This window comes from Haliotis rufescens, unplaced genomic scaffold (assembly GCF_023055435.1).
Source record: "Haliotis rufescens isolate VD_foot unplaced genomic scaffold, xgHalRufe1.0.p SCAF_11, whole genome shotgun sequence".
Classification (NCBI taxonomy): domain Eukaryota; kingdom Metazoa; phylum Mollusca; class Gastropoda; order Lepetellida; family Haliotidae; genus Haliotis; species Haliotis rufescens.
The window spans coordinates 33,761,444-33,788,668 of record NW_025963791.1 but is presented as its reverse complement, the minus strand read 5'-3'; the positions used below and the strand labels follow the sequence as shown (position 1 = coordinate 33,788,668).

Genomic DNA, 27,225 nt, shown 5'->3' with positions numbered 1-27,225 from the left:
CATGGTGGATCCTATACATACATGGTGGATCCTATACATACTTGATGATCCTATGCATACATGTGTCTGAGTGGGGTATTCCTGTTAAACTGCGGCATGGTATCTCAGTGAGCTAGCACTATAAATCGGCATAAGTCCGACTAGTACAAGCAGCCACACACACACACACACATACACGTGCATGCACGTCTATATAAGTGCAATAATCTTAGACGCGACGTTAAACCCCATTTCACCTCAACTCACCTCACCTCACATACATGATGGATACTTTACATACATGATGGATACTTTACATACATGATGGATACTTTACATACATGATGGATCCTATGCATACATGATGGATACCTTGCATATATAATATGAACGGACTCTCACATGGATCTCCAGAAACAATTTACTTTTCTGTTTCATTACTTTGAGTGACGTAAAGTTCTTAAAATACCCAAGCCTTTTCACATGATTTCATAATTTTAGTTCTTTAGATGCATTAGTAGAATGACGCCACAGAATATTTGATTACTTTAATTTCCTAAAATGTCCCTCAGTTCTTCTTTAAGGCAATCCTTTTTCATATTAATGCATCCGTTGAAATAATAACCGTCATCCATACATTGTTCAACTGCAAGACAAACAAGCAAAGACGGAAAGCCTCCCTATTTTGTAAATGAGTCCCTAAATTAAAAATTAAATAGACAATGGTAATAGCGGCAGCACAGCCCCCTCCGACAACATGTCAATATGATCAACGGCAATGTGACGTTAACGAACAACATTACATAGCTTCACACCATTCATTACCCGTGTGCACAAAACCCATTACACCCACAGGAGGGACGAAACAAGAGGGGCGAAAACTATGGAACACTGTAATAGGCATTCTCGCGTTCTTGTCCTTCTGAAACAAGCTAAATTTGCACACACAAAAAACTTTGTGCGAGATTGTGCGAGCTCAAGGTTTTTGCATTCTCGTATGCGAGAATGTCCCTTACAGTATTCCACAGTAAACAAGTAAGGAACATGACGCACTTGAGCCCGCCCTGTGGCATAACAGCGTTAACCGATACTTTTGTCAAAACTATGGTCAATTAACTAGTGGGATAGGTGAATTTCCACACGGGGCAATGAACGCGATTTCTCTCGACAAGCGAGATCTATTTGGGTTCACTCCCAATTGTTAAACGTTTCAATCATCAGACAGGTCAGTAAAGTGTAACCATTATCACTGTCTGTTATTGCCTATGTAATCAATAAGCAGAGCATGATACTCCAACTCGTTAGGTGATACAGATGAACCAAAGTATGAGTGTATGCTAATAAATAAGGTTGACCTTAGAGTTTTTTTGCATTCTCATTCAATGAATTAAATATAAGAAAGAATAAGAACGCATTAAAAAGATTAACTTCTCCAAAACATGAGTATAATCCCACATGTAGTATATAAGTCAGTTAATGTATCACCATGGCTGGGATACCTGGAGTTGAGGTCATTGAGACGCAGAGAGGGACTCTACAAGTCTACTTACTCCAGGAATCAAACAAGAGGCCAGACCAAACACTGGAAATGTATTAACAAGACCTGCAGAGGAAAATGTTCGACTGTTGGGGGCTTCCTGAAAGACGTCTCTACAATACAGAGGTAGGCCACCAGACGCCAGAAGACATTCCCCATCTTCCTTCTTGCCCCAGTTTTAAGTGTGCTCTCTACCGCCCCCGCAGAACAACAATTCCCGTCCTTCAACAGACCAGAGCTGAAGGCCACCTTGAAGGACAGTTCCCACCAGCAGACATCGAGGGGTGTTTTGACACTACACCCAGGCCATATGGGAAAAGACCCAAGACCTTGGCCTAGCTGTGCAATAGGAGGAAGATCCCCAGATGCATAGCTAGATACGGATCCAGTTGGACAGTTACTAAAACTGTGTTGATCACCAATATGATAATATCTGCAATAATAATATTCTGTTATGGACCTATTTTGTTATGAACTATGATTCCTGAACGGGCCATATAGAGAACAGTATTGCACTACACAATAAGTCGGACTGTCAGCTGGTAGCATGCCTGCTGTCATGTCGACCTCTATTACCAACAGAGACTTGTGTTCTGCAAGACTACGCATTATCTATGATAACTGGACTTAATGCCTTTCAGAAAGATGCAACCATAGTCATTTAATGTTCTCCAATCATAATGTAATCTCTTGAAACAATATACTGTGTAATGTAACCTTTACCAATTAATATTTTGACGCCCTAATGGGGGAATAAATTAAAGAATGTAATTTATATAAAATACATGAAACTGACTTCGATAAATACATACCAACACACACACACACACACACACACACACACACACACACACACACACACACACACACACACACAGACACACACACACACACAGACACAAACACACCCCTCCAAAAAAAACAACCAAACCCCCAAACAAACCATAAAACACACATGTACTGAACCGCAAAAGAAACGTCACCCAAAGTAGTATTACATGAAAAGTTGTCATTTGAATATCTGGGTAATTTTTGTCAAAGTTTCTAAAATGTAACACTACCTTGTCCTGAAAAATAAAACAAAGCAGATGACAATAAAACCGATCGCCCAACCCCATCACGGCAACGGCCATGGTAACCCGATGCGCGTGAGTTCTGTGCAAATTGAAATGCACATGCGTTCCCCAATTTCTTGCCCTATAGAAATTCACGCAGATCGGATGACATTCATTCGTTATTGAATTACTACCACATGCCAAGATTGACAAGAAATCAGCGACACCAAGCCCTTAGACGATTGCAAGCTGGACAACCCGCCCGGCAAGTAGCCAATGCATTTCAAGTCCACGTAAGGACAATAAACAGGCTCCAGCAACGGTACCAGACCACCAACACTACAGATGACCGACCACGTAGTGGAAGACCAAGGGTCACCACCAGACGTCAAGAGCGTCAGGTTGTGCGACAGCATCTTCAAGATCGCTTTGTTACTGCTGCGGAAACTGCTCTACAGACCATGGGGACACACCAGCGACACATTAGTGCGGACACCGTGCGTCGACGATTGAGGAGCAGACACCTCCACTGTCACAGGCCACACCGAGGACCCATTCTGACACGACGTCATTGCCGAGACCGTCTTCAGTGGGCAAGCCCCAGCATTGGCGCCACCAGCAGTGGAGAAGAGTCCTCTTCTCAGACGAGAGCCGTTACTGTATCTCAACAGCAGATTGCAGAGAGAGAGAGAGAGAGAGAGAGAGAGAGAGAGAGAGAGAGAGAGAGAGAGAGAGAGAGAGAGAGAGAGAGAGAGAGAGAGTCTGGCGACGCCGTGGGGAGCGTTATTCGGATGCTTGTGTTGTTGAGAGAGACCCGTGGGGTGGTCCGAGCATCATAGTGTGGGGTGGAATTGGTCTGGCACAGAGGGTCGGCCCTGTGGTCTTCCAGAACATCGGTCCAGGGAGAGGCAATGCTGTCACAGCAGCTCGGTACATTGATCAAATCTTGAGACCACACGCCATACCTCAATTGGCACGTCGCCGCAACCACGAGTTTCAGCATGATAACGCCCGTGCCCACACTGCGAGAGCAACAAGAGACTTCCTCCTGCAGAATGGCATCAGAACCATGCAGTGGCCTGCCCTCGGTCCCGATTTAAATCCCATTGAGCACCTGTGAGACGAGATTCAAAGACGGCTGAATGAAGTCCGACCAAGGCCGACACCTGCAGCTGAACTGCGTCAGGCGTTCCGTAGAGTGTGGGGTCAAGTGCCTATGGCCTGCATCAACCGCCTCATCCATTCCATGTATCGACGTTGCACGACAGTCATCAATGCACATGGCGGACACACGAGATACTGACTTGTGATGCCATTTTCTCAGTCTCTCTGTTGTGTTTCACTTTAAGAACATTTGACACTCTAATTTCAACCTTGATGATCAGTTTTGCCAAGTTTGATCTTTTTAATATGTCTCAAAATATGTTACAGTGTTTGGACAAATAAGGTTTCTCATATATCTATCCATGGTGACGTTTCTTTAGCGGTTCAGTATATATATCTCTAAATTCCTTATATTTTGTTCTCGGTCATTTTTTGTAGGGCTGTTCCACTTTACACTAAGGTATGCACGTAACAATTATATAAGCTGTCTGACAATTGGGAGGTTAACTTTTTGTCCAGATGATTGCTTTCAGGAAATGAATTAGCGATGGATGAATGAAATTACTTTTGTGAAACATTAGAGATACAATAGTGTATGCACGATGTACGTTTAGATGGGTTGTTGGTCAATTGAAGCCCATGTGACAGGATCACCCCACAAATTGCTACAAACCATTGCTCGACGAAAACCGGCCGGTGTAGTCAAAGTGTTCACTCGTCACGCCGAATACCCGGATAAAAATTCCCCACATGGGTACAATGTGTGAAGCCCATTTCCCCAGCTGTGATGCTGGTGTGATATAATACCGGCGTCAAACTATACTCACTGGGCTAAGACATGGCTTCAAAGCTACATTTGAGAACCACAGTCATTGTGGTTTCCAAGAAGAACCTTCCAAAGCAAATGAAACATGGTGATTTCGTGACGATTTATTTAGGGAATGTGTTAGATAATTACATACATATTTCCGTGCACATTTCTGTAAGAACGAATTCGTGGTTTGATAGCAATCAGTGTCATGTTGTCATCAGAGAGCAATGTCCACACATCGTTATCCAGAATGACCGGCAGTTAATGTCCCAAGAGAAATACAGTTTCGCAGTACCCAGACATCCGTTATTAGAATTATTGTATATTGAACTGACAGTTCCTTGGAGTTTTTGTAATGTCTCACGGCTTCTTCGTCAAAATTAATTATACTATACAAATGATATGAAAATAAGTAGCGTTGTCATAAAATAATCTAATTGGAATTAATGTGTTTTTCCTGTACAGAAGAAAACCGTTCCCAATGTATTTACCGTTAGAGATGTTTGTCCCGTGGGTCAGTGTTTAATGCCGCTTTGAACAGTATTCCAGTTATATCTATGTGGGAGGAAAGCCCGGAGTGATGCAGGTCCCCGACGTTTACCACTTTGGTGAAACCCACAATGGTATGGTGCTGACAAACCTAGAAACAAAAATCGGGGTGAACCGGGATTCGAGCCCATGATCATTGGTTTCTTGCGTGCCCAAGGGACGCAACTCTGCACAGCGAATCGCGGCGCCTTAGACGACTGGGCCACCCTACATAAGGTAGAAGATTCCATGAACACTTTTCATTATTCACGTCGCTTGAACGATCACATATTTCTTAACCGAACCTGCATGACGAATAATAATAAAAACACCCTAAAATAACCCAGAGTTGCATTCCTTCGAAATGATTATGCTATTTTTGTTAATTAGTAGGCCGTTCTATTATTTGAATGAAAAGAAGCATTTTCGGAATTAATGTAAGCAATATCGAATTGCGGCGCCTTAGACGACTGGGCCACCCTGTCCCCGGAACACGAGGAGGTCGAGGAGCAGGATGATGATTTTCTCTGGCAATTAAATTCGGTCCTTTTCCATGTTAATGTCATAGTAAGCGCGTAAATTAATCGTACGAAGTTAGTTTATATATCGTGACAACATCGGTATAATTGTGTAGTGACATCGCACTGACATCGTACTAAACTTGTGTTATATTCGCAGTAAGATCGTGATGTGCTCGTACGACATCGTGCTAGTGTCGTGTTTACTTCATTTACATACACATCGTGATATATATCGGTCAACATCGCGAAAGTGGGCGGGTTGTATAAGGGACGAAACGTGTGACTCTTCTCGCACATACTTACCGACATAGGTCACATTTTGAAAGAATTGTCTGGATTAAGGAATACATGGCGCTAAACTAAACACTAAACTATTTTATCATTTAAAATTAAGCGACTCTATACTCTGGTTCTGAATGAAAGCGGCCATAATCGCACTTGGCCGGGTAATCGGGACTGTCGACAGTGTTGGACAAGCCAATTCAAATACAGAAAATGCTTTGATGAGGAAATACAATGTATCGTCCCATAGTAACTTGAACCAAATACGTTGCGTTTCATGTGACATTGGTTTGTGTTAGGAGAGGCAGGATACACCACCGACCGGCCTTTCGTCGCCTGCTTCAAAGGACAGGACAAAAACATGTCGTATGCGACTCCGTGTTGTAGGGCAAAAGTGGATTATCGCTGGCTCATTGAATCAGGTGATTCAGTACTGTGAAACGATGGTAATGAGGATTGATACTGTTGCAAATGATAGCGAGTGTGTCAGATATGTGTGGATGAAGTTGGGAGTGGGGTGATGTTGTGTGATGGAGTAGCGTTTGGTTGCGGGTTGTGTGGGGAGATGCAGTGGGAGATTGGGTAGATTATGGGTGGTGTTTGAATAGGGCGTCGTGGAGTATATTAAGAGTATAGGTGGGATGGGGTAGGGGACGGGGCTGTGATGGAGAATTGGTCGTTGATGGATCATGGATTGGATACAGATTGAATGTGGATGTAGTATAGGTGGGGGTTTGAAATTGGGGCTTGGTATGGATGGAGTATAGACTGGGGTTTGTGATTAGAGATGGAGTATAGATGGGGCTTTGTGATTAGGGCGGAGTGTGGATGGAGTATAGATGGGGGTTTGAGATTGGGGGCGGAGTGTGAATGGAGTATAAATGGGGGATTGTGATTGGGGGCGGAGTGTGGATGAAGTATAAATGGGGGTTTGAGATTGGGGGCGGAGTGTGGATCGAGTATAGATGGGGGTTTGAGATTGGGGGTGGAGTGTGGATTGAGTATAGATGGGGGTTTGTGATTGGGACGGAGTCTGGATCGAGTATTGATGGGGGTTTGTGATTGGGGGCGGAATGTGGATGGAGTATAGATGGGGGTTCGTAATTGGGGGAGGAGTGTGGTTGGAGTATAGATTGTTTTTTTTTTATTAGGGCGAAGTGTGGATGGAGTATAGATGGGGGTTTGTGATTGGGGGCGGAGTTTGGATTGAGTATAGATGGGGGTTATTGATTGGGGCCGGAGTGTGGATGGAGTATAGATGGGGGTTTGTGATTGGGGGCGGAGTGTGGATGGAGTATAGATGGGGGTTTGTGTTTGGGGGCAGAGTGTGGCTGGAGTTGAGCTGGGGGTTTGAAACTGGGGCGGAATATGGATGGAGTATAGATGGGAGTTTTTGACTGGGGGCGGAGTATGGATTAGGTATAGATGGGGGTTTGAGACTGGGGCGGAATATGGATGGAGTAAAGATTGGGGTTTGTGATTGGGGGCAGAGTGTGGCTGGAGCTAAGCTGGGGGTTTGAGACTGGGGCGGAATATGGATGGAGTATAGATGGGGGTTTGAGACTGGGGGCGGAGTACGGATTAGTTATAGATGGGGGTTTGAGACTGGGGCGGAATATGGATGGAGTAAAGATGGGGGTTTGTGATTGGGGGCAGAGTATGGATTAGGTATAGATGGGGTCTTTTAGAATTGGGTCGGAGTATGGATTAGGTATAGATGGGGGTTTGAGACTGGGGCGGAATATGGATGGAGTATAGATGGGGGTTTGAGACTGGGAGCGGAGTATGAATTGGGTATAGATGGGGGTTTGAAATTTGGGGCGGAGTGTGGATGAAGTATGATGGGGGTTTTAGATTGGGGGCGGAGTGTGGATGGAGTATGGATGGGGGTTTTAGATTGGGGGCGGAGTGAGGCTGGCGTCATGTGATATTTAAATATTTGCCCATTATAATATAATGTTCTTGAAGTAAAGTGTCTCCTATGGTAGGCTTTGAAACACATTGGTGATCGCACCAACGACTAAAATTCTTATCGGGGATAAGTCTAGGATTTAAACCCCCAGTCAGCTGACTCCTAAGAGACCTTAGTTTAAACAGCCGTAGAGCACTGGGCTACCCATGCGCCGCGTGGAGACTGAAGTGTGAAGAGCTCGGCTATATCACAGCAGCCTGCAGACAATTCCACAACACATGCAGCAGACATCCCTTCACGGCACAAGGGAGATAACCGCAGATACGGTCAACGTTTCCTAGCGACTGGCAATTAAATTATTCAAGTCGCGTAGCTCAGTCTTTTGATCTCGGTGTAGTACGAACAAGGAAGTCTTTATTGCTTGTTACATTTCCTGACATCAACAATTTGTTCTGTACGAGGAGGGTGACGTCACGAATGACGTCACGAATGCTTGTAGAAGTAACAGATGAAATGGCACTATGTTTTTTTACATGTATTACGAAAAGCATCAGAATGGCGCCATTCAGTAATGAAAAAGTAATTTAGGTTAAAAACACATACGTTTTTGAGAACTGATTAAAGAATGATTGCTGTTATTAGGGCCATACCGTTTCTCCATTTTAAAGAAACCTAAATAAGTCGGCCACCTTATGTAACAGCTTGAACACCCAAGTAATGTATTTTGTATTTGGTATTTGTCAAATTAAGGGGAGAAAGGGTAACTTTTTAGATGTATCTCCACAAACATCAAGGAAATAAAACATGTGGTTAACAGACTGATAAGCTTCTGAGTTGTTTAGACAATGGACAAACGCAAATATGCATGTTCACTGCCCCATAGGGTCCCCCCCCCACCCCCCCCCCCCCCCCCCCCCACCCCTCCGTCCCTGCTGTAAAATAAGTAAAATCATACCCTCTTGATAAACGTATGAGGTATGTTTTGCAAAACACATAGTGTTACAGAAACTGTATGAAACAGACACTGACCTGTATGTTTTTACCATAATACATGTCCTGGTTGATGTATTAAATACTTAAGGTCACAATGATCAGCGTTTACAGTGTGAAGTGTCGACGTAGCGATGCTGACATACATGTTGACTCCATATAACATAGTGCTTATTCCAAAGTTTGTCTCTATGTAAACTTTCCTTTTGCAACTTAACTAAAACCATCATGCAGTGTAAATACTGGTATTACTTATCATAGAAACTGACCTCCATGTATTCTATTCCATCGGTCCCTGAAAGCGGAAGGTCGGGGGTTCTAGTCCCGGCGCGTCATATCAAAACACGTTAAAAAATGGTACTTGTTCTTTCCCTGCCTGGCGCTCGTCATTAAGGGGATACAAAAAGGACTGGTTGGTTTGGAGTCAGTAAACTCTGAGTTGGGTACACATGTTAACCTACGACATGGTCACAAAAACGCAGCTTAACAAACGTCCACGGTTCAAAGTCCACAACGCTTTCCATGAAATTCAAAATTCAATTGCGTTTCCTTGTGCCTTTCCTGCTAAACGGCACCCCAATACGTGGATCCACCATTCTTGTATCGATACTAGCACCATGTCAAGACTAATGAAGTATGAAGGCTTCAGGACGACTGTATCTTGCCAGACTGCACGAATGGTTGCCATAGGTTAATATACACGTCAGAACCATCTACAGATTACAGCAACGATACCAGGTCACCAACAGCATGCAATCTTCACCATCTTTTTATATTTATTATTATTTACAGATAGAAATATAAATGCAGCAAAGAGATTTTGGGTGATCCTGGCAGTCAGGCTGGTTAGGCTCATCATCAGCTCAGGGCCCTTGCCCCCTCTGCACGCAGCCCAGACAGCGAATAGGACTTCTCACAGGAAGCGCTGCCTTGTTCAAACCCACCGCGAACTTTTCGGAGAATGTTAAGACTCCTCAACACTGCAGCATTCTGCATTACCCAGATTGTTGGAAGGGCTGCATTCCTGGCAGCAAACCCAGGTAGTCTCCCAATGTCAGTCAACAGATTGGAAGGTACCAAACCAAAGGCACCGAGAACAATGGGGAGTCTGACAACGTGGTACTTGGGATGCAAGCGTGACATTTGTCAATCCCATTAGTGTCAAAAGGGACAGAAAATTCAATGATATAAATGATTTCATTGGATTTATCAAAAAGCACAAGATCAGGTTTGTTGGCCTGAATACGTCTGAGGCTGTATACGGGCCTATTCCAAAGGAATTTGTATTTTCCATGACGCCATCTACATATTCCGTGTCGTACCATGGATGAACCTCTTTGTCAAAATCACAAGCATGGCGAAGATGATGGAGCTACGCCATCATGTCGCTTAAGATACTGTTTCTGTGCCAAAGCTGGGCATCCACTGACAATGTGTTGGGCAGTCTCATTAAATTCATTACATAATCTACATTTCATATCTACGTTTTGATGCAAAATCACACATTGACGGTTTCGAGTGGGAATTGACTGGTCCTGAAAGCACATAAAAGCGACAGGAAGCGCTGCCTAGTCAAACCCACCGATAACTTTTCTGAGTTATTATTATTATTAGACCCGTGAAAGTTCGGGTTAAAATTGATCTTCACCAGCCCATGTTTGTCGTAAGAGGCGGCTAACAGGATCTTGTAGTCAGACTCGCTGACTTGGTTGATGCACATCATCGTATCAAAATTGAGTAGATCGATGCTCATGATGTCAGTCACTGGATAATCTGGTTCCGACTCGATTATTTACAGACCGCTTGTCATATAGCTGGAATAGTGCGGCGTTAACAACAAACAAATTAAATACTTCAAGAGGAACAGCTTTGGAAACTCCTTTTTTACTATGATTCATACTTTTACACACTGCTATTCATAGGTGCATGCAATTAAATATGACGTTTGAAGCAGAATTGTATTCATGACGTCTTTGGACACAGCCCATAGAACATGACACTTATTATGAAATTAAAGTATTTCATTTTAATTCATATATCGCGTAATAATAACACACTCACAAAGACACAGCACCGGGCACGCTCACGAGCACATGAAATGAAATAAATGATGACAAACGTTTAGGGGATTCAAGTCTAGATCAATGCCATTTTGTCAGTGTGTGTTAAGGGTCCATCATTCGCAATAGATGTGCGTACAGCAGAACGTGTAAGATACCAAGAACCAACAGTTATTTCCTTGAGCGTTGATGGAAAAAAACTTGAAAAAAAACTGTCTTCCCTTATTGGAATGGTACCAATGGAGAAATGACGACGTTGACCAACGGTAAATTGCATTGCCATTTTAAATTATACATCGAAGTGTATAAATTGAGTTGGAAACATGAGTAGGGCCAGCATTGCCACGTCGTATACCCTAAGCCACGTCGTATACCACAGCTTTGTGTGATTACACCAACTATTGATTTCCGATAATCAAAGAAAATTAGACCTGTTCATCAAAAAATAGCAACACTAAAGGCAGCGCACTGGTACATAGTAGCGATAGGAGTGATGCCTATTTGAATACGGCTCTTATGGATGATGGAGAGTCTTTAATGTGGGATATGGAAACGTATTGATGCAATCAAATTAACGGGCTATAATTTGAAATTAATTGAGGGAACCGTGTACAACAAACAGAAGAGCTTCTTGCTGGGTAATGGGAACAAGCTTGACGAATCCTTCGCGTCCATGAACTCGGTATAAGGACATTATACACAATGTTACATTACGTTGGTCTGTCGTTCGTGATAATTGAGTATTTCTGACTGTATCTTTCAATAGAATATTGGGTGATTTTTTTTACCCAAATATTTAACCATGGATGATGTATTTATTTTTTATTATAATTAAAATTACGTGTATTCAAAATGGGGATGTAAACATGTGCCTGTGTCGTAACGGTAAATGGAACACTCGAAACATAAGCCGAGCAAATATGGGATTCCAACCAACGATCACAGCGAAGGTCAGCGCCGTAGGGACTTGGCGACGCGTATCTCCGTCAGAACATGACTTATTCACTTATCACCCGTGAAGATCCGATTAAGATTTGGTCTTCAGCAACCCTTGCTTGTGTGTATGTTTGTTTGTTGTTTAACGCCGCACTCAGCAATATTCCAGCTATATGACGGCTGTCTGTAAATGATCGAGTCTGGGCCAGACAATTCAGTGATTGACATCATAATTGGGATACGATGTCATGCATCAACCGAGTCAGCGAGCCTGACCCGATCCCGTTGGTCGCCTCTTACATGGATTGCTGAAGACAATTTTTACCCCACATCTTCACGGGTAGGGAACACTTATAGTTTATTTACCAATAATTACTATGTGACGCTTTTGTGTCAAGTGCTTGTGGTTTATGAAGATTGCTTAACCATATGAGGGAACTGTTCGGTTGCTCTTCGACGAAGGTTGTTATGATGGGTGAATAACTGTAATATTATTTCTGATAAATAAACATTATCCCTTTATGTGAAGGATTGTCTACGACAGTGGTAAACTGCCGTAAAAAACGACTCTGCTTGTCGTAAGAGGCGACTAACGAGATCGGGTGGTCAGGCTCTTCCCAATTGCGTGGATTGATGCTCATGAAATCAACCACTGGATTGTCTGGTCCAGACTCGATTATTTACAGCCCGCCGTCATATAGCTGGAATATTGATGAGTGCGGCGTTAAACAACCAACCAACCAACCAACCAACCAATATACAGGTACATGTTGTATACATGTATACTTGTGGGTATCTGTGGATAATAAACATGGTTTAGTTTGTAAAATGAAAGTGAAAGGTTGTTGATCTACTTATGAGGTAAGGTAAAGAATGCAATCTTACGATTGTTGTATTACACATATCTTTTACATAGACATTTAGGATCTATTGGGATGTGTAACGTAAGAGTGTCTTTGAGATTTAAAAACATAAAATCATATAAACATGTACTAAACTTCAAAGTTGTTCTGGGCATATGATCAAATAAATCATGGGAAATCTATTAGTAACAAGACTCCAAGACGCAAATATTGTTATGATCAATGCTCAGATAGAATGATGATTGATATGACATTTTCTTCATGGTCAGCTACATATTGGTGGAAATGTTCGCAATTAACACGAGCGTTGATGGTTTGTTCGACAAATAAGTATCAATTTTCCTTTTAAGGTTTCTTATTAAACAAATACATGCCAGCAATAGATTACTATCAAAGAATTGATGAAACATATTTTTTCGCTTAATGAATATCTCCTTCTCAAAGACTGCGTCGATCAAAGAGAAAAAAACTGACAAGATTTAATCACATCCGCCAACAGATGGATAGCATACTGTTATACAAGACACGTTTCAGCTGAGTGTGATGACACTGCTCAGTGCACTGGCTCAACCTAAAACGCCTATTTACATGTTGCTCTTTCAATATAAAGATAAGAAGCTGGGGATAGTGAAGTGTCAGAAGAAATACATCTTTCACATGTGTAAACTGCCGATAGCCTCATGGAGCGGAACGGAGAAAATGATCACTCCTTCCATAAATTGCAGATGTGCAACTGTTTCTGGAGTAAATTATGTAAATATTAAACTAGCAGCATCTACCTGTCATAAAATGTTAAAAACGAAAAGCAAATCGGTCTTTCGAGCCCACAATTCAAGATTTTATACAATTAATTTGTTTGACAAAATTGGTAAATTTTCCCATTACGATGTTTGCATAATATCTATAAGAAACAATGCATTCTTGGTGATAAAAGTTGTTTGTTTATGGAAGAAGTTAATTTCGACATGATAAACCTTTCCCTTGTAAACCTTGTACCTTCACGATAACACTATTTATTGTAAAGTGTGAAACCAAAATTAGTAAAAGCTAGGTACTCACCAAGACCTCAGCAAGCCACTGGATGTTATACTTCCGGATGAAGGGGTGCCTGGGAGTGCGCTATGTTATCCGGCAACAATCGTACAACCAGACAATCCGTTGTATTCACGTGAGCCTGAAACGTGATTATTGCTCCAAGTGTCTCCGCCTCCAATTTCACAGAGGAAGAAAAACAGAACAGTTCCCGGTTGGTAATGAGTGCTTTCAGGAAGACCTGCAACCGTTGGTGTCAGTAGAAAAGGTCGTGATTCGCAAAGACCTCTTACAACGACTCTCTTTTCATTGATCACAGCAGTACCTGGGTGTTTGGAGACACAATCCTATGACAAACAGAACAAGGAAACAAGGTTCTTTCCCTCCTTGGCAGAATAAACACGCTCTTGCTGATATCAGTCGAAACATGTAAACTACTTGTGGCACAGTTTGACGAAGGATTCAGCAGGTACAACGTCATCAAAGCGTCCAAAGAAGACTAAAACATTAGAGTACGAAGGACGTCCAATTATACCATCCTCCTCTTCGTAAACGGAAGTTCATCTGTCGAGTCAACCCTACTGTGAGGTGGGTCGATAAGTTGGAACCGACATTGGCCTGATATGAACATGTAAACAGTTGTTGCAACTCTGTCACTTGACCAAGTCTGTTCATACACACTCTTACGTGGATGTGATCCCGGCTTGAAGTGCTGGAAGAAATGCAGAGGCCTTGCAGAAAAAAATACTTCTCTTTCAGGCCAATCTTCCAGGCCTGAATGCTTATAACGCTGACAGTATGTGAGGAACACTCCCCAGAGGCATTAACTCTGAAAGTTTCCAACGATGCCGGAATTAGCACAATGGCCTGCTTTATACACTTTGTGTTTTGGAACCTCGGTCTGTGAACCTCAATATCTGTCAGAATTATCACAACATATTTTTGCTTCAATAGCTTGAAGGGGTCGTGTTTCGTGACTGCAAAACCTGAGTTTCTTTTGTGTGTATTTGTTTTGTTTTTTACCGCCGCGTTCAGCAATATTCCAGATAAATGACGGCGGTCTGTAAATAATCGAATCTGGACCAGACAATCCAGTGATTGATATCACGAGCATCGATCCACGCAATTGGGATACGATGACATGCATTAGCCAAGTTAGGGAGCCTGACAACCCGATCCCGTTAGTCGCCTCTTACGACAAGCATAGTCGCTTCTTACGGAAAGCATTGGTTGCCGAAGACCTATTCTTCCTCGGATCTTCACGAGTTTCTCGAACGTTCTTGTGTAAAACACCCCTCAGTACGACTACATATGAGAGTGAGTGAGTGAGTGAGTGAGTGAGTTTGGTTTAACGCCGCTTTTAACATTATTCCAGTTACATCACGGCGTGCCAGCTTAATGTGTGAAGAAAGCCCGAAGTGAATCAGGTCTCCGACGTTTACCACTTCGGTGAAACCCACGAGCACGGGTATGGTGCTGACAAACCTAGAAACATAATCGGGGCGAACCCACAATCATAGGTTTCTGGCATGCCCAAGGGACGCAACTCTGCATAGCGAATCGCGGCGCCTTAGACGACTGGGCCACCCGTGCCCCCTACATAAGGTAGACGATTCCATGAACACTTTTCATTATTCACGTCGCTTGAACGATCACATATTTCTAAACCGAACCTGCATGACGAATAATAATAATAAAAACACCCTTAAATAACCCAGAGTTGCATTCCTTCGAAATGATTATGCTATTTTTGTTAATTATTAGGCCGTTCTATTATTTGAATGAAAAGAAGCATTTTCGGAATTAATGTAAGCAGTATCGTGTGTATTGCTACCAAGTGCAAAGGAATAGTTTCAAATGCGATATAAATGCAGTAGCTATCGTCATAACTGTAGACCCGTGAAGATCCGGGGAAGAATTGGTCTTCAACAGCACATACTTGCCGTAAAAGGTGACTATACTTGTCGTAAAAGGCGACCAACGGGATCGGCTGGTCAGATTCGCTGACTTGGTTGATGCATGTCATCGTATCCCAATTATGTAGATCGATGCTCATGATGTCAATCACTGGATTGTCTGGTCCAGAGTCGATTATTTTTACAGACCGCCGTCATATAGCTGGAATATTGCTGAGTGCGGCGTGAAACAATAAACAAAGAACCAAACAAGTTTGCCATTAACTAATCCATAAACGTTGATCAAACAGACGTTACAAATGTTTGAATCGAACAGCGTCATACTTTGTTAAACCAACCAACCAACTTCAGATAACAAATTCTGATGCATATCGATACAAGCTGCCCAATGCAGTAGATTTATATGCTTTATGGTCAAGACTTCTAGTCAGACTAACCAAAAAAATATCTCACTTGTCGCTTATTTGTTTACCGCCGCCATTTCTCGCACGCCGTTTGTCAGGAAAAGGTGAAGTCAATTAACTACGATCGGCTCTGGCGGAATCAGCCGAAGGTGTTCCGCTTCGTTTGACCGAGTTTCCCATAGCGGCTGCATACGTCTTCCGCTAACGACCGCTGTCAAATCCGATAGTGTTTCTTTTCGTTCACATTATAAAAATTAATGCACTCGGTTCCAATACGGAAGCTATGGTGCCATTTTAAACACATTCAACTCTTTTTATTCAAATAGATAGGAGGGCCTGCGCATCTGCATTACACGTAAAGAAATTGGCCAATCACAAGGGGTAGTTGTGATATTTTAAAATAAAACATGACTGTCAAAACAATATTTTATGTCGTTCGAGGGGTGTATGGGATTTTAAGATCTGAACGTTCTTGTGTAAACACCCCGAGATTCATGTGCCCTCAGTACGACTACATATGAGAGTGAGTGAGTGAGTGAGTGAGTGAGTGAGTGAGTGAGTGAGTGAGTTGGGTTTAGCGCCGCTTTTAGCAGTATTCCAGTTATATCACAGCGTGTCAGCTTGATGTGGGAGGAAAACCCGAAGTGATGCAGGTTCCAGACGCTTACCACTTCGGTGAAACCAACGGTGCTGACAAACCTAGAAACACAATCGGGGCGAACCGGGATTCGAACCCACAATCATAGGTTTCTAGCGTGCCCAAGGGACGCAACTCTGCACAGCGAATCGCGGCGCCTAAGAGGACTAGGGCCAAGTAGTAGAACGTTTGCCCGGAGAGCGGAATGTCGGTGGTTCGATCACCGACCGCGTCAAACCAAAAGACGTTAAAATATGGTACTTGCTGTTATCCAGCCTGGCGCTCGGCATTAAGGGGACAACCCAAGGACTGGGCTCGGAGTCAGTATACTGATTTTTATCGGGTATACATGTTAAACTTCGGCATGGTATCTCATCATTCATATCGTCATTAGTCCGGTCTAGTCCGGTCTGGATCTTGAACGCGACGTTAACGCCCATTTGACCTCGCATGTAGGATCGTTCAGGTCATCAACTATTGCACTGCTACTGCCACAAGAAACGCATTTATCACTAAACGTTGTGTGTGGCTCACCAGTGAATAATTGATATGGTAATTCAAAGGGCACAGTCAATTATGACTTGATGACGTCTCTTCAAACAGTATGACTTCAAAATGGCCGCACTGACCGGCTAATCGATTTGTGTTTTAACCAGAACGTGACAACACGATTTGAACACTGGACTTTTGGAAGAATCTCTATCGCTGCTTTGTATTTATTCAAACAGAAATTTAAAAAAGGTAGACAAACCATATATATAAAAAGGTGAAATGCTAAATTAATGCTATCCTTACACATTACATTTCTCTAATAGAAAACAGCTGTTCTGTATTATGAGACACAACCCACGTGGACGTGTATACTCCCAAGGAAGTTGAGAATACATTCTAGATGCACACTGTTGTTGTGACGGGGTAATGCCTTATGAACAAACCCATTGATTTTAGCATTATATCATACTTGTCAACATCAAAGTAGTACAGTTTCTCTCATCAGTTTAACCCATGTCCAGTAACATCTAACGTTGAAAGATTATCACACGGAGGTCCGTTACAGGCTGAAAAGCACGTCCAGGACATATAACCTGGCCGATATGGTCATGACTGCTATGGTAAGACCTGGAGACTATCGAACATACATCGAGATATCCGGAGTTTCACACACACACACACACACACACACACACACACACACACACACACACACACACACACACACACACACACACACACACACACACACACACACACACACACACACAGAGTTAGACCAGAGGGCTTACTGGGATTTTGCCACACCATTGTCTATTTGTCTATTGACGAACGTCGTATCTGTCCTATTATGCTTCATATGTCTATTCCGCACACCAACCACCAAACAGACGTAATAAAGGACATACACCATATACAATTAAAGTAAAAATTCATAAATTAGATTAATTATATAAGTACATACAGTAAAAATAATAGGTATGAGTCACTCCGTACGGAGTTGCAAAATATATAAAATAAACACGCATATAAAGTATAGATACCAATTATAGATACAAATCGATAAAACCATTTCCATAATTATAAGAAATATCTGCTAAGACTATTGTGCAGTTGTACAAATGTAAAATATTACTCGTCTGTTAAAATAACCCCTCTGTAAAGTCCCGGGCAAAATTTGGATTTGACCAACACATTACAAACGTTATCAAAACGTTATTGGTCTGATAACAGTCGCCGGAACACTGCAAACTTAAGGTCCAAACCACATCTAGTACATCAAATACGTCACCATCGTATGACCATTTTTTGTTTGTTCATTTTTAGCAACCATCAAACACAGATGTCTACAGTAAACTACGGTTATAACGAACACGCGTATAACGAACTGACCGATATAATGAACTTACTTGTTAGCCCCGGCCATGTGTTGCATATATGCTGTATATATGCTTATAACGAACTACGGTTATTACGAACTAAAATGGGTGGTCCCTTTGAGTTCGTTATAACCGTAGTTTACTGTACTTTCTTTTGCCCAACAACATATCTCTGTCTGCACTACAGCAACCATGTACAGAACCACGGAAGAACAGACCCAAAGAAGTACAGATCCACAGAAGAACAGATCCACAGAAGAACAGATTCACAGAAGAACAGATCCACAGAAGAACAGATCCACACCGTTATCCCCTGATCCTGAAACACCATGTCGTCCCGAACCAACATCCCCTAACATGTTGCTGGTATCGTGATTATTTGAACTGAACCCATTTGTGAATAAGACGAGGTGAAGTTTTCCCAATTAAGCCTAATAGCACAATGTTCAACCGGTTAACACTATTGATAAAATATGGAAATAATGTTACGAACATAACTACAAGCTCTTATGAGAGCTTTTTGTTTACAAAGTATTTAATGAGCATTTATCCATAATACATATTTCATGTCTTATCACACAAAACACGGTGACGTAACCCCGACTGCTCTCCTTGCATGAAAAACTTAGTTATATAATATACAAAATACAACCTGATGCAAACACAGCTATAGAATCAATAAGAGCAGGATTATGTTTTTTCACCAGTTTCAGCAATTACTTTCAACATCTTTATAGCATTAATAACAATAAACGTAACACGAGTCTGTTTGTGGCCATTAATGATGGATGCGAAACACTAAAACGATTAAATCACAAAAGCAATGCTTGTGGAAAAACCAGTCGAGGTCAAATGTGACTTACAAGCAGTATGGTAAAGTTTAAAGAATGAGACAGGAAAGTTTGGTTACTTAAATGTCTTGTACTCGGTGGGAACATTGGCAAAATGATTTAAACAGTAGCCTCCCCAGACACAAGCCCAGGGGAAGTGTAGCTGGCTTGTGAACGCACTCTAAGTAGGTAATATACATCAGGGTTGGCGTTTGGGGCAGCAGTGATTACACTTGACAATAGCCGTATTCACAAGTAAGGTTGACAGGGAATGGGATTGGAATTCTGCTTTACGTTTTTCATGTGATGTGTACCAACTTTAGTAAAACAGCAATTAGGTTGTGTCTTGATGCTCGTCCGACACTGACTACCAGTGTCATTATCTAACATGTGACTGATTATCAAAGGTTGTGGTAGAATAGTGCTACGCATTATATTGGAATGAACATGTGTCCTTGATGTTTCTAATACGGATGGATGATGACAGATGATAGACAGATGAATTGATAGATCAAATTGATAATGTATCTTGTAGGGCTAAATATGACAGTTATGAAGAAGTTCCGTATTAAAGTTAACAACTGTTCAGAGTTGACCATTGCTGCAGACAGCAATAAACACGGCGTCCAGTAATAGTCGAGTCTGGAACGAAGATGCCAGTGGTTTACAGCATGTTTACGTATCCACGCCGTCGCGAACGATGTCATGCAGTCAGATCACATTGTGCAACCATTGCACCGATCCTCCTCAGTGTGGGTACACGATATTTATGGGGTACTAAGGGTGAATTTACAAACCCAATCACCAAACTCCCACATCGGCTGAAGACCGTGTGAAAGTCGCACATCTGTAACATAAACTTTATATTAGTACAGTGATTATTTCACTGTCACCGTCTCTCGTTTTACATCTTTAACGCTGTTTAAATCAAAAGACCTTGTCTCGCAGTAGGGCGAATCAACACCAGCTCTGCAACAACGCTGTAGAATGTCTATAAACCGGCCTTACTGTCACTTTCTATGTAAACACAATCAATATACCCTTGGAGACCGACAGTAGTTGTTATTCCGAGCACAAAGGACGATAGCATTGGATGCCCAACAGTACACTTCGGCAAGATGAAGTTGGGTAAAATAAAGTTACCATCGCATTGGCAATGTCGCATTTCTACATACGCATCTTTATTAAGGGGTTAGCATACTCAATACTAACTAAACTGGTTTACACAAAGTTTTTTTAAGGACTGATAATAATGGAATACGCATCTCCGGAAATACAAACATGAATATTTCTGTACGGAAATTAGTATGGGTGTGTGGCCGTCTATACTTGAGGAAGTGGAAAGACCGTGTCAGATGCGAAATACAGGGGTAAAAAGTGACTGTTGTTTAACGTTGTGGTCAGCATTATCACACCTATATTGATAACACAGGTGATGTACACAGGCATGATCCAGAGACACCAACGGTGACATCTATGGGGTCCTGTGTACACGTAGCAGTCACGTAGAGGTCACGTAGTAGCCACGTAGCAGTCACGTAGTTGTCACGTAGCAGTCACGTAGTAGTCACGTAGCAGTCACGTAGCAGTCACGTAGCAGTCACGTAGTAGTCACGTAGTAGTCACGTATCAGTCACGTATCAGTCACTTAGTAGTCACGTAGCAGTCACATAGCAGTCACGTAGCAGTCACGTAGTAATCACGTAGCAGTCACGTAGTAGTCACGTAGTAATCACGTAGCAGTCACATAGTAGTCACGTAGCAGTCACATAGCAGTCACGTAGCAGTCACGTAACAGTCACGTAGTAGTCACGTAGCAGTCACGTAGCAGTCACGTTTTGAATCACAGGCTGTGGTGTCTTCTTAGGCAAGTGACTTGGTACAGGACAGGACAAGATGCTTTTCTGAGCACAGACCTATTAGCCGAGCAAGCAACTTTGATTGTTTCTTACACAACTCTTGGTGGGAATCCCATTTTTTGATTTGTGGTATCAGCATGTGTGAGATCGAATTTCAGGTCCGTGATTGGCTACTCCATGGTGGCAGGGCATTTAGCTATGAGTTGTCGGCAGTAGGCCGGGCGACGTCACTCGTGACCGTTGTGTTATGTATTAATCCGTCACTGAAACCATGAGAATAGAGAAAATATGTCTGGATTCGATGCTAAAATGCAATTGAAGGATGTGTAAGGAACAGATCACTGCACTCGTGTCGGTCACATTCCATTTATCTTTCTACTCGTTTCCGCTTGTTAGTAACGTTTCGAAATAACTCGTTATAAAATAAATGATATCTGACAGGCACAATTGGTTGAATGTGCGTCGCCGAATTCTAACGATGGAAATGAGTACTCAAGCTATCAGCCACTAGTTTGCTTGGCCCATGCCCATGTACTTTCAGGCCGCCGTCAAATAGCTTGAATATAGCCTACGATCGCGTTCACTCTTTTTCTCACATCGTCTCGTATGACAAATATCTACAACACCACGGTGTTCCAATGTCCACCATATCACGTTTGAGACAATTTCTACCATATCAAGATGTTCCTATGTCTACCATACCATGGTGTTCCAATTTCTACAATATCACGATGTTCCAATGTCTACCATATCAAGATGTTCCAATGTCTACCATACCATGGTGTTCCAATGTCTACCATATCACGATGTTCCAATGTCTACCATACCATGGTGTTCCTATGTCTACCATACCATGGTGTTCCAATTTCTACAATATCACGATGTTCCAATGTCTACCATATCAAGATGTTCCAATGTCTACCATACCATGGTGTTCCAATGTCTACCATATCACGATGTTCCAATGTCTACCATACCACGATGTTCCAATGTCTACCATACCATGGTGTCCCTATGTCTACCATATCATGGTGTTCCAATTTCTACCATATCACGATGTTCGAATGTCTATCATACCATGGTGTTCCAATTTCTACCATATCATGATGTTCCAATGTCTACCATATCAAGATGTTCCAATGTCTACCATACCATGGTGTTCCAATTTCTACCATATCATGGTGTTCCAATGTCTACCATATCAAGATGTTCCAATGTCTACCATACCACGATGTTCCAATGTCTACCATATCATGGTGTTCCATTGTCTACCATACCATGATGTTCCAATGTCAACCATACCATGGTGTTCCAATGTCTACCATACAATGGGGTTCCAGTGTCTACCAAACCATGGTGTTCCAATGTCTCCCATACCATGATGTTCCAATGTCTACCATACCATGGTGTTCCAATGTCTACCGTACAACGATGTTCCAATGCCTACCATACCACGATGTTCCAATGTCTACCATACCATGGTGTTCCTATGTCTACCATACCATGGTGTTCCAATTTCTACCATATCACGATGTTCCAATGTCTACCATACCATGATGTTCCATTGTCTACCATACCTTTATGTTCCAATGTCTACCATACCACGATGTTCCAATGTCTACCATACCATGATGTTCCATTGTCTACCATACCATGGTGTTCCTATGTCTACCATACCATGGTGTTCCAATTTCTACCATATCACGATGTTCCAATGTCTACCATACCATGATGTTCCATTGTCTACCATACCTTTATGTTCCAATGTCTACCATACCACGATGTTCCAATGTCTACCATACCATGATGTTCCATTGTCTACCATACCATGATGTTCCAATGTCTACCATACCATGTTGTTCCAATGTCTACCATACCACGATGTTCCAGTGTCTACCATACCATGATGTTCCATTTCCTACCATACCTTTATGTTCCAATGTCTTCCATACCACGATGTTCCAATGTCTACCATACCATGGTGTTCCAATGTCTACCATACCACGATGTTCCAATGTCTACCATACCACGATGTTCCAATGTCTACCATACCATGAAGTTCCATTGTCTACCATACCATGATGTTCCAATGTCTACCATACCATGATGTTTCAATGTCTACCATACCATGGTGTTCCAATGTCTACCATACCATGGTGTTCCAATGTCTACCATACCATGGTGTTCCAATGTCTACCTTACCATGGTGTTCCAATGTCTACCATACCATGGTGTTCCAATTCCTACCATACCTTTATGTTCCAATGTGTTCCATACCACGATGTTCCAATGTCTACCATACCATGGTGTTCCAATGTCTACCATACCACGATGTTCCAATGTCTACCATACCATGGGGTTCCATTGTCTACCATACCATGATGTTCCAATGTCTACCATACCATGGTGTTCAAATGTCTACCATACCACGATGTTCCAATGTCTACCATACCATGGTGTTCCAATGTCTACCATACCATGGTGTTCCAGTGTCTACCATACCACGATGTTCTGAACATAAAAGGCACCCCTTCAGATATGCGGTTCAAACATCTGCTTCATATCATCATACCGAAACATTCAGTGAAACCTCGGTTACTCGGAACCACAGGTTCGAAGAAAATATGTCGAGTTTCCTAGCGGAACCAACGTCAATCCAGAGTACGGCTTTCAAAGTATAAGGAATCTGCCGCCAGCCGGGACCAAGAACTTACTTCATATTGAGCCATATACCGCGTGTACGTCCAAGTAAACAAGACGTCACTGTAGCTTGATACGGCCAGGAGTCGGTCATGAAAGTAGTTGGTATGTGCATATAAAAATATTATTTTGATTTTCTCAACGTCAATATTCGAACCCCCAAGGCTGTAGCGTGATTAGATGCACTTCGTACATCTCCGTATATCGTGTTGATTATACATGACAAAAGGACAGTTTCCATCTCCAGATACATACAAAGGATATGCCTCTCTTCAAAGCCAACGAAATCGAACCGTCTAGACTTATCTAAACCTTTCAAAATAGCCCGGCCACCTAGGATGTATTTATTCCCCGTTCCATGATGTTTATGGCTAATACTCACAGCGATGCGAATTGAGGCTGTCATTTCAAGAGTCAGTTTTCTGAATACAGCAAATATTTCAGGTGACGGACCGCCTCCATTACCACGGCTAGAGTGTTTGGGACATATATTGCGCCTGTCATACTTTCTAATTGGATTGTTTGGTTCCATTGGTTTATTTAAGGTCCTTCTGAAATCTTTGAATCATTGGGTCTGCTGAATGTAAAAGACGTGCACTTGTACACTTCTCCCACATTCTGTTTCTCGACATATTCCTCTTTTCGATGATATCTCGATGTGTCCTTTGTACTCCGTGTTGGCATACCAATGTGAGTGAGTGAGTGGGTGGGATTTGGGTGAGTGAGTGAGCGAGTGAGTATGGTTTTACGCCTCTTTTAGTAACATTCTAGCAGTATCATGGCAGGGGACACCAGAAATGGGCTTCATACATTGTACCAACGGTCTCCAGTAACCCATGCTAGGCGGTTAAAAGGGTTGGTGTCAATGTATGACCTGTATTGTGTGTGTCTTGGATCGCTGCTCATACTATTGTGCATAACTATTGGATTCGTGCATATCCTAGCATTTGTAGGGGACACAACTATGTTGTTCGAATTTTGACGTCTTCGACCAATTGGCATCCGTGCCCAATTTCAATGTCATGGTGGGTTAACTTAATACGATCAAAACATTTCATGTTTCAGATGCATAAATAAAGATATATATGTCGCCCGTCCTTGCTGGTACTGCGCATGTAGGGTAGCCCAGTGGTTAAAGCGCTCGCTTACCGTGTCAGTGGTCCAAGCTCGATTCCCGTTTGATTCCATTGCATGAATATTTAACGCCCAAGCCAGAGAATAACCTCGATTATCCGCCGAAACAGATTTCATGGGGTGTAAAAGGTAAAACAACGGTGAAGACCTCGTTGCAAGCAGTGATATCACTGAAGTTTTGCTTAAAGCGTGCATAAACCTCAGTCAGCTTTTCATGGAGGAACCAATATTATAATGATCGTTTGTATTTTGATGCGTAAACTATGTGATCAAGTTTTTGTTTGTTTGTTGTTTAACGCTGCACTCAGCAATATTCCAGCTATATGACGGGGCTCTGTAAATAATCGAATCTGGACCAGACAATCCAACGATTGACATCATGAGCATCGATCCACGCAATTGGGATACGATGACATGCATCAACCAAGACAACGAGTCTGACCACCCGATCCCGTTAGTCGCCTCTTACGACAAGCATAGTCGCCTTTACGGCAAGCATGGGTTGCTGAAGACCTATTCTACCCCAGATCTTCACGGGTGTGTGAACAAGTGTAACGTATTTGCACCTCATGATGGGAGTTGCCATAACTCAAATCTGATGGATCGACAGGCCATTTATTGATTCAACTTTACAAACGTCACATTAACGCCACAACCTCGTACTGTTTACAGTGCTGATTAACAACATTGGTCTATTTTGTTAAGCTTATTCTTATTGTTTCCCACAATGATAAAATGTCGACACTTAGTCACGAGTGCATCTTCAAGGGGCAAGGGAATTAACTGACATTAAAAAGTCACCTGCGGCTGTTACGATACATGTCCTTCTATGCTGGGCAGAAGAACAAGAATAAAATTACAAACGCTATCAAAACGTTACTAGGCTAAACGCATTCGAAGAAACACTGCAGATCCAAAACACAACGATGATACCCTTATGACTGTATGACAAGAGGGATGACTTCAACTTTCCAATAGTCAACTTTCCCTTCATGTCGAGCAATATTCCAGTAGCTCCAGCCTTTGGTGTTTACATTTCGCAACTTTTGAGATACAATCGAGCATGCTCTTTCTACCAAGATTTCAAACAGTGTCATACGACTCTTGCTCAGAAGTTGTTTGATCAAGGTTACAACATTCAAGGCCTCAGTAAAACTTTCAAGAAGGTCTATGGTAGACATATGGAGGACATTGCCAAATTTGACGCATCAGTGACAAAAATGATGTCCGATGCAAGTCTCTATTTTGTCTTGTACCATACGTTCCCATATTTGTTCGGATGAACAATTGACTTGACATTGCATGTGTTTGTGACGGGTGCCACCGGTGGGGCAGGATACGCTCATCTTTTCGCGAACACCTGGTATCATTACTATTTGATAGTGATTCATAAACACATGCTCATGATATAGTCAGAATTGTACAAACGCCTCTGCTTTATGCAGAGATTTTTATTGGACATGGAAAGGGTTTTGTCGCTTTATTTATTTAACAAGCAAACCGAAATATGATTAACAGTTTCCAAATCGACTTTATAAGTAATATGCCTATAACCAAACGAACTTAAAACCATGACCGATTCATCACTGCATTGGAAATCGTGTTCTGATTCCACGAACGCCCAACACAAAGTTACAATTGGCACGGCGTTGCTACATGATTCAACAAAATCGATGAGAGACTTCTAAATAAGAAGAATGAATATCATGCCTGAAAACCTCATGATTGGTATAACGAGTGTTTTGTAAGTAATTAATCATTGGCGGGCTCTGATTCTTTTTTGGCTAAGAAAGTATTCAATCGTCAGAAAAGATACCCTCCCAATAGGTTTCAAGCCGCAATCCCATGTACAAAAATGTCACGACTGTGGAAATAGCAACCTTAGTTTATGTCTCTGAACCGCTCGTGGTGTGCCATGTTTCACAGTCGAGCGTGTTTCTTGCAGCTGGCTATCTGGCTTGTAGGAAAAATTATTAGACTCCTCGTTATTGATTTATGGAACCGATCACTGAAAGGACCACACGTGGCGTGCATCAATCGCTTCTGTCAAAATCAGGAAACTGACGTGAATTAATGAAACATTCATGTAAATACCATTTTGGTGTCTTTATAACACGTAGTGACGGCAATCACCAGAAACACGTGGGCTGCAGATTTGGAAGTCAGTGTATCAGTAGCTGCGTGTTGGTCGTGTTGATGTCAGAGGAGTGAGTGCGTTTGGTTTTACGCCGCATTTAGCAATATTTCAGCAATATCACGGCGGG

General features: G+C 42.2%; 1 protein-coding gene across 1 annotated transcript in view; it reads right to left on the bottom strand.

Annotated features, from left to right (window-relative positions):
- Positions 1-27,225, bottom strand: part of LOC124151216 (GTP-binding protein Rhes-like) — a 126,163-nt gene that overhangs the window by 91,413 nt on the left and 7,525 nt on the right. The window contains exon 2 of the mRNA XM_046523575.2: positions 13,638-14,322. The gene's annotated coding sequence lies outside the window, so the exon portion shown is untranslated. The remainder of the gene's footprint in view (positions 1-13,637; positions 14,323-27,225) is intronic.